The sequence below is a fragment of the Battus philenor genome, unplaced genomic scaffold (assembly GCF_028537555.1).
Source record: "Battus philenor isolate CCGP_79_NKW_IND1 unplaced genomic scaffold, ilBatPhil1.0.hap1 SCAF_1, whole genome shotgun sequence".
NCBI lineage: Eukaryota > Metazoa > Arthropoda > Insecta > Lepidoptera > Papilionidae > Battus > Battus philenor.
In genome coordinates, this window is record NW_027181661.1 from 16,637,123 (window position 1) to 16,645,041 (window position 7,919).

Here is a 7,919-nt window from a genome sequence, read left to right on the forward strand (position 1 = left end):
GCGCACCGGTTGCAGCGCGGGCGCACGCGGCGGGGTCAACGACCCGCCGCGCCCACTCTCCCCGGACACGGCGAAGCTCGCCTTTTCTGCGCACAGATTTTCCGGAAACGTTTCGCGTAAACAGCTATACTCTTGCTTGTCACCATTTCGAGATTATAGCTTTTTTATTGTGTTGTTTTTAATTCAAATAAAGTATATTACCAACAAAAAGATTGTAATAGCATAGTCGCATAACAGTTCTATATAAACATTTCGTTACTAAGTTGACAACGCTAATGTTATCACACTGATCTGAATGTGATAAAATGACGAAAGTTGACGATGGCGGTATTATTCCTTGTATTATCTGTGTTCGAAAGCGACTACATGTTTTCAATTAGGCGTCATACAGATTAAATATTATTTTAAAATTTGAATGCACTTTCTCCGTTCTAAAATATTTGTTACTGCTATAGTTTCATGTATCATTTTCATTTAAATCCAAGTAGTTTATTATAGTATAGGGTATGGCTACAAAATATTTTATATTGAACCATTGTCGCGCGATACATTACGCGGCGGTGTACTTGTTGTGTACGCGTGCTGGGGGTGGTGCGGGCGCGGCCTGTTCGTCGCATTACAACAAATTGCCCCAATTATCCCCCGGTGGGGGCTGTGATTCGAGCTGATTGGACAACGTTCGCATAATTGGGCGTTCGTTATTGCAATTAGCGCTTGTGATATTACTTCTCGTACTCAGGTGTACACACGCGTACGCTCGTGTACATCCGGCTCGTCGATTTGCGGCGTTATTTATCATTATAAGCAGATGGCGCGACGGGCTCCGAGCAGCGGAATGTAATGATTTCAATTTGTTCATTAGTTGCGATCGAGTGGAGATAAATTGTATTAGCGACCGCATCGGGAATTACTTTAGTGCGCCGCGCGGCCAATTCGCTGCATCGCTATTTTAAACGACACTATATTGTTAACAGACCTACGAAAATGAATTGCAATTTTGTTGACAAGTTATTCTGTAGTCATCAAAGTCCGTCGCACTTTGTACCGTTCTTGTTTTTTTTTTAGTGTTATCGCAATACGACGAAGCAATGTCCATATCGTACCCCGATACCGAGAACTGGGGCCACGGAGTGGATCACGCGGGCAAACGCGCTGCGTAAGCATACGCGTGAGCACGGAAATGAAATGTAAACACGAAAAATCGAAGCTCATAAAGGCCGTTCGAAATACGGACTTGAAATTTATATCTATTCCAGGAGGGCGAACGTCGAAAGCTTTAAGCTCTCAAAGAGACTGCCGGGAGACCTCTTGGAAGCTTCTATTGATTTCAAACGCCGTCTAAATACAATAGAAAGCTCCGTCGTGCGGGCCGCTCCCCGAGCTTTTATTACAAGGAGTCGAGCCGCTGTGCCGACACTTCAAATAAGATTTTCTTTTTAATGTAAAAATCCATTAAGAATCATTGAGGGAGACGATCGAATATGATACATTAATATTTTATGATACGCTCGCGAAAATTGGTGGTAGTAATGATTATTTTCTCGTATCATACATTTAGATCACGCGATCGTAAATCATTTTAGTTCTGTCGAAAGGCGGTGGTTTAGTGGTGGTCGGTAAACGCGCCGGCAATGATTCTTGTGTGTTCTTTATTTAAATGTAAACCTGATCACGAAGTTTCATCAGTTTTATCATAGTACGTAAGCGCGGCGATTTTATTATTACGATTATATTATTTATTATACGGAATTCTCAGATAAATTATAGCATTTGATTTTGTTAATAAATGTTATGTCTAATGAATATTATTCTAATAATAAATGCAATATATGTAACTTTATATCTCTGATACTTAAATACATCGGCATCAGCGGTGAATCTGGGTGGAGGTAAACGTTGAGGTGGACGAGCGCGTACGTAGCTCCCCGCGAAACTTGGCTAATGAGGTGCATAGCCGCGCACCTCGCAAACTTCAGTTATCAGGTGCGGGTAGCAAATTACACGTGTGCCGGCCGCCCCGCGCCCTCTTTTCGCGACACGGACGCAAATTCAGCTTCGACAGCACTTTGCCTTTTAAAACTTTAAACGCGACGCTTGCAAAGCCCGCCATGGACGTGCGGCGCGGCGCGTCGATTGCTTCCGTTAAGCTACGCGTCACAAGGCGGCGCGCGGCCGAACGGGCGACACGACACGACGCGGCGCGCGGCCTCGGCTGTCGCCGCGAGTTCGTTTGGGTTCGGGTCGCGTCGCGGGCGCGCTTCACTGCGGTCGCCGGGCCCTTGCATTGTTACAACAGCTACTCCGCGAAGTATTCCAATTTATAATTAAGTATTTATTCAAGAGTGCCAGTCTCCGCTGTACCGCGGCGTGAGCCATCACATTTGGACACAATACGTAAGTGCATTATGAACAACTTCGCTTGCTGCCGTCCCTTTAACTTTTGTGAACATGTGCAATGCTGCGGTGCGCGCCGGCGCAGGCCGCGTCAGGAATTTCCGTGTGAGTTTAATTATTTCAAACATTATGTTAATTGTCTGCCAGTCTTGTGAGAGTTTTTCCACGATAGTAATTTTCAGGGTAATAGAATTAAACGATCCAATGCGGCCCCGCCATCAAAGTCGGCTTGTTATAGATCTCTACAGCTATCACAGCCAGCTTTGATGAGCACGGCCCCATTCGTGCAGCCCGGCCGCAGCGCGCCGTGCTAATGTTTCTCGGGCTCGGCCCGTCAAAGCGGCGGTGAGATGTCCACCCGTCTTCATATCACAGCCACTTTGATGTGGTCGGTTTGAGGAGAACGCTGCGTCGGAGGGGACGGTGCCGCGGCGGCCACCCGCGGCCCATTCGTGAAAGTGGTTGTGCCGTGTTGCCAGTTCATATCACAGCCATTTTTGACGAGTGGGGCCGCGGTACGTGTCGGCGGCGGTGGGCGGCGGCGGCGGTGCCAGCGGCGGGCGGCGAGCGGTAAACAGTGGGGGACGAAGGGGGACACGGGACGGCCGGCGTGTCGCTCACAAAGTGGCTGTTATGTGTGCAATCGAATCATATCACAGCCAGCTTTGATGAGCGACAGGCGGCCGCTGGTCGGCACGGGAGGCGCGGGGCAGCACGGAGTGCGCGCGGGTCGGCGAGGGCGGGCGCTCCGGGGGCCGGCAAGGTGGCTGTGACGTGCTGTACCTGTCCATATCACAGCCAGCTTTGTTGACTTCTTGTCGCCGAAAGCATTCGCCAAGGACTTCTATTCCCGCCGCCATTCCAGACCTCAAGCTGTCGGTCGCTGCGAACAAAGCATTCATTATTCATGTAATTTGGTGTAATGTTTATATTGCAATTATATTACGTGTACTATGTGTATTGATTTTATGATATAGTTTTGCTCTGTTTCTGTTATTTGTACCGTGGCTAAAGCTGCATTTATTTTGCAGGTAGCGAGCTGCCGGCGAGCGCGGTGCAGACAGCATTCAATAAATTATATCGTGACAAATATTGTACTCTCCAAAAGATTTGACAATAAATTTACATTTGTTACCACGCTGTCGTTTTATTTAGTATAATGAGTTTATTATTTCCCTCATTGCATTCACATATACACAGGCACCCGTAAGGGCCTTCTCATGGTTAACAAAGTTTACGTAAAAAACAATGGGATATGATATAAGGGTTGAACTTATAGCCCATTGGGTAACAAATGACTTACGTATATACTAGTATCAATATTTATTGTACAGTTCAATGTAATAAATATCAAATGTAAAGACGGAGTAAAGTGAAACCAATGACCGAGATGTTTGTTCAATATAAACAAACTCCAAAATGAGCATTATATGAAAAATTGCGAGGTGAGCGCCCACCGTAAATAAAAGCTTGTTATAACTTTTGTTCAGGCTGTGTTAAATTAATAAATCTAGTTGATCTAGAATTATCGTGGCATTGATTTTAAAATTTTTAAAGTTCTTTTTTTTTAAAAAATCTTTACGTATTTCTCTAACTACTGTAAAAAAGGTTGTGACTTAGTTTTTTTGTGAATCCTTAGATCTATACATGTATAAAAACTCGCAAATTGCAGGATATTGTTGATACTCAGAAAGTTAATTATTTTCAAGTACACTTTATAAAACTATATCTGCAAATAGCAACTTTTGAGTTTCTCGTCGGCTCTTAGCAGAACTGCCTTCCGAGCTGGTGGTAGCTTCTTGCAGGAAGAACAATACCGACATTTTATGTTGATTGACGATCCGAAGACGCTTGTAACAGTCAGAGAATATTTTAACATTGTTCAACTTGATTTTAGTTTATATTAAAATTAGGCCCTTCTGACATTATGATAATGGTGTACATAGGTTATCAATAAATGAGTAAATAATAAAAGTATAAACTAATATCATCATATAATACATTATGCATAAAAAGGCTATAAAATACAATAAAACGTTATTCAGTGCACTTGTACTGAATAGTGAGTAATACAGATTTAATTATAATTGGAACACGTAATAAGTAAGAGCACTTGGCAGCGAGCAGTATGCTCCCAGTGCGGTGCGTTAACAGTATAACTTTTGAGATATTGAATTAAAATATTCTCCTGTTCACTCTGAACCTACTGCGGCGTAGTTTTATCGGTCGTAGTTAAATTTAAACGAGAATTTTCTTAAGTAGGTATTAATCCCGATATTCTGAACTCTACGACACACTAGTTTCATGATGGTGACACACTGGTAATGTTTGTGTGTGTAGGTCGAGGAATTGACAGTGTAAGACGAACTTAGCGATGGCGGAATATAACAAAATTTTTAAGCAAATTAAAAGCTGCTTTTGCTTCTGTTCCAATCTTTACTTGTAAAATATTAGTAACACCCTGTGTGCAATGCAGTAGCAGATTAGAAAAGGCGCTCGTTCTAACAGCGCAAATGATAGTTATTTAGTTCGCGACCCCTTCTGCTCCGTGAACTTAGCTCTGATGAAGCTGTAAAAGCCTTCGGGCTAACAGCACCAACATTATCAGAGAATAAGTAAAGGATAGCTGGCGTGTGAAACGGTGTCTGATAACCTCAAATTTGTCATGGAAATTGGGACAATAAATCAAATCCTTCCATCAGGTATTTCCACAAAACATTTTCTCACATTACTTAACGTTGTACATTTTTTTTAGTTTTAGTCCTTATTTAATAATGTAATGATTTTGTAAAAATAAATTTTATTGCGCCGATGGCTTTGGTTATTTCTAAATTGTACAAATAATCATTTAAAAAATGGATGAGCAACCCTCTGCTCGCGGGCCGCGGGCCCTCGGGGCATAAAAATTTTTTTTCTTTAAAAAAAAACCGAGAAACAAGGCTTAAAGGATAACAAAGTGTCTAATTAGATTTCTATTGAATATCTTAAATAAAAACATATACCACGTTTATAACATGTTTTGAACCTTATATATATACTTTATGTATTTAACCTTGTATATATATTTATCTTCATGGCTCCTTGTTTTTGAAACTGCGGCCCTCCGAGCGAAAAAGGTTGCCCACCCCTGATTTAAAAGATGATCGATCATAACGACTGAACAAAGGCACCATACACGTGGACTATGATCGAGCAAAAGAAATATATATAAATGAAAATAATATGCCGCATTGAAATACTTTTGCCTTTAAATTCACTCAGAGATAAATTATTTTATATTAAAATAGGCAGAATGGATTATACAAAGATAATGTTTGAGCTTGATCTAGATGAGATGGAATGCGTATGAGGATATCTTCAGAGGAACCAAAGTAATTTACGTAGCTCTATCAATTACTCGTCTAGAGTGGCAGCCGACGTGGCACTTCGCATCGATTCAACTACTTATTATTTAAGTAAAAATTATTAAACATACGCTATAATTATCAAATCGCTAATCGGTAATCATGTTCACATCATGTAAGATGTAACCATTGATCTTGGCAATTTTGTAGTGGCATTACGTAGGCTACATAACAAATGGCCGCTGGGGTTTTAAAGTTCTATAGCTGAAGTCACGGAGCAGCAATAGCAGCGTTGGACATAAGCCCACAATGTAGACAGACGTTCTTTTTAGACTAGCCGGAGGTAGGTGTCCATTAAAAAAATTTTGAAGTCCCTCATAGTGCAGAAAACGACCACCGAGCAAGAATGAGACATGGCTGAAAAGTTTCTCCCTCCAAATAAAAAAAAAATGATTTCGCTTCGACGGCATCGCGTTAGATCGCAATAGATTTATAGGTGGTTAGACCGCTAGGCTTTGTAACCGATTAGGGCATCGGGCGAGTTCAACGGAGCGGGAAATCGACCGGCGCTCCCGACAATGGGTCGAGCTAGAGCAAGCGTCGAGCGGGCGGCCGCACTTGCTTAAAACAAATACTATTTTAGATTACTCCGACTGTTATTTATCATTCGGAACACGTCTGTGAACTGCGGTTCACATTTCATATAATCTTTATATTTAAATAAACATTTATAAGATATATATACTGATCATATCGTTGATATTACATAATATAAATATCAACTAAAACTTAGGTACATCAAAATGATCTTATAATTTTATAAAGATATTGCAGAGAAAATCTTTTGCAATAATAAAAGTTTGAAAAATACGTGCTTTTCATCTTAATTCGTTGACCTTTGATCTAAATTATTTATTTATTTAAAAACTAGATATAAGCTCACTGGAAAGCATAGGGCTCCCTCAATGGCACGCGGCTGGCGGGCGGTGCGGAAGTGGCTGGATATTGGTCCTTTTCTTACTTGAAATAATGAAAAGTTATGAATAAAAAAGAACAAGTATAATGAAAAAAATAAAAGAGATAAAGATAGAGTAAGAATCAAGGATAAAAAAATAAATGCGAATAAAGTGATGCGATGTATGGAAGGAAAATATGGAAACGATTCAAAGGTATTGTAAAGAAAGTAAGAATAAAGAATGAAAGACATTCAGAATGAAGAAAGGTGATTTGAAGAAAGGTGGAAATTAAATAAAATTGTGTGAAAAATTACAATATAAACGAGAGGCAACAAAAAAGGGGCCATTTAAAAAATACTTGAGTAGATACAGCGAGGACATCGTCTTAGCCTTGTCCGTATTTATTTTAATTAGTATTCAATTATAAAAATCTGGAGCGATCCGTGTCCTAAAAATTCTAAAATATATGTTCACCCCAATAATTAATTTATAGTGCGTGTTCTCGTTTATCTTTCATTAAACAAGGGTGTCCACAATATTTTTTTATATTAATATACTTTTTATTTATAGTTGCTATACATTTCTACCCTACAACGATAGAGACCTTGTGGTACCTCATTGGTTTTTTTTCTTTCTTATTTTCTTATTTACTAAATCAAATTACAAAACTCCAGCTTGTTAATGTTTTCTGTGGACAATAATATAGGTTATATCTTACCACAGTAGTATTCAAAGTTTTCTTTATTAATCCGGGATCATGTTATTTGGGTGATTCCCAGAAATAAAGCGGTTTCCACGCTTTACTCGCTGACGTCTGCCTACATTTTCGTAACTTTACACTGTGCTATCATTAGTTAGCGCTTTATGTTAATAATGGCTGCTAATGTCGGCCATTTTACATTAAGTAAACAAAAAAAAATATCTTTAACGATGTACACTGTAGGGGAGTTAAAACATTTTATAAAATTTAATACAATAACACAGTATCGAAACTGGAGAAGGGTCTAACAATATGGGTAATGGAAATCGTTGTGCCTCGGCTAAAAGGCACATTGTTGATCGGGGTTGACTTGTAAATCTTGTTGTAAAACACTACATAGGATCTATAATAAAGAGATATTTATATATAGTAAAAAAATTAAGACTTTTTAAAGTCGTCGAAAGAGACTGGATGCAGGCCAGTTCAAACCGGTTATATTCGAAATCTCCGCACAGTGGACGTCAC

At 40.1% G+C, this 7,919-nt stretch overlaps 1 long non-coding RNA gene across 3 annotated transcripts in view; it reads left to right on the plus strand.

Annotated features, from left to right (window-relative positions):
- Window positions 1-3,510, plus strand: part of LOC137921042 (uncharacterized) — a 28,314-nt gene extending 24,804 nt beyond the window's left edge. The window contains exons 5-6 of one of the 3 annotated variants that reach the window (XR_011107294.1): window positions 2,342-2,394; window positions 3,426-3,507. This is a non-coding gene — a long non-coding RNA (uncharacterized lncRNA). Of the gene's footprint in view, window positions 1-2,341; window positions 2,395-3,425 lie in introns of all 3 variants that reach the window. The other 2 variants (XR_011107288.1, XR_011107282.1) reach the window with 2 other exon arrangements.
- The last annotated feature ends 4,409 nt before the right edge of the window (window positions 3,511-7,919 follow it).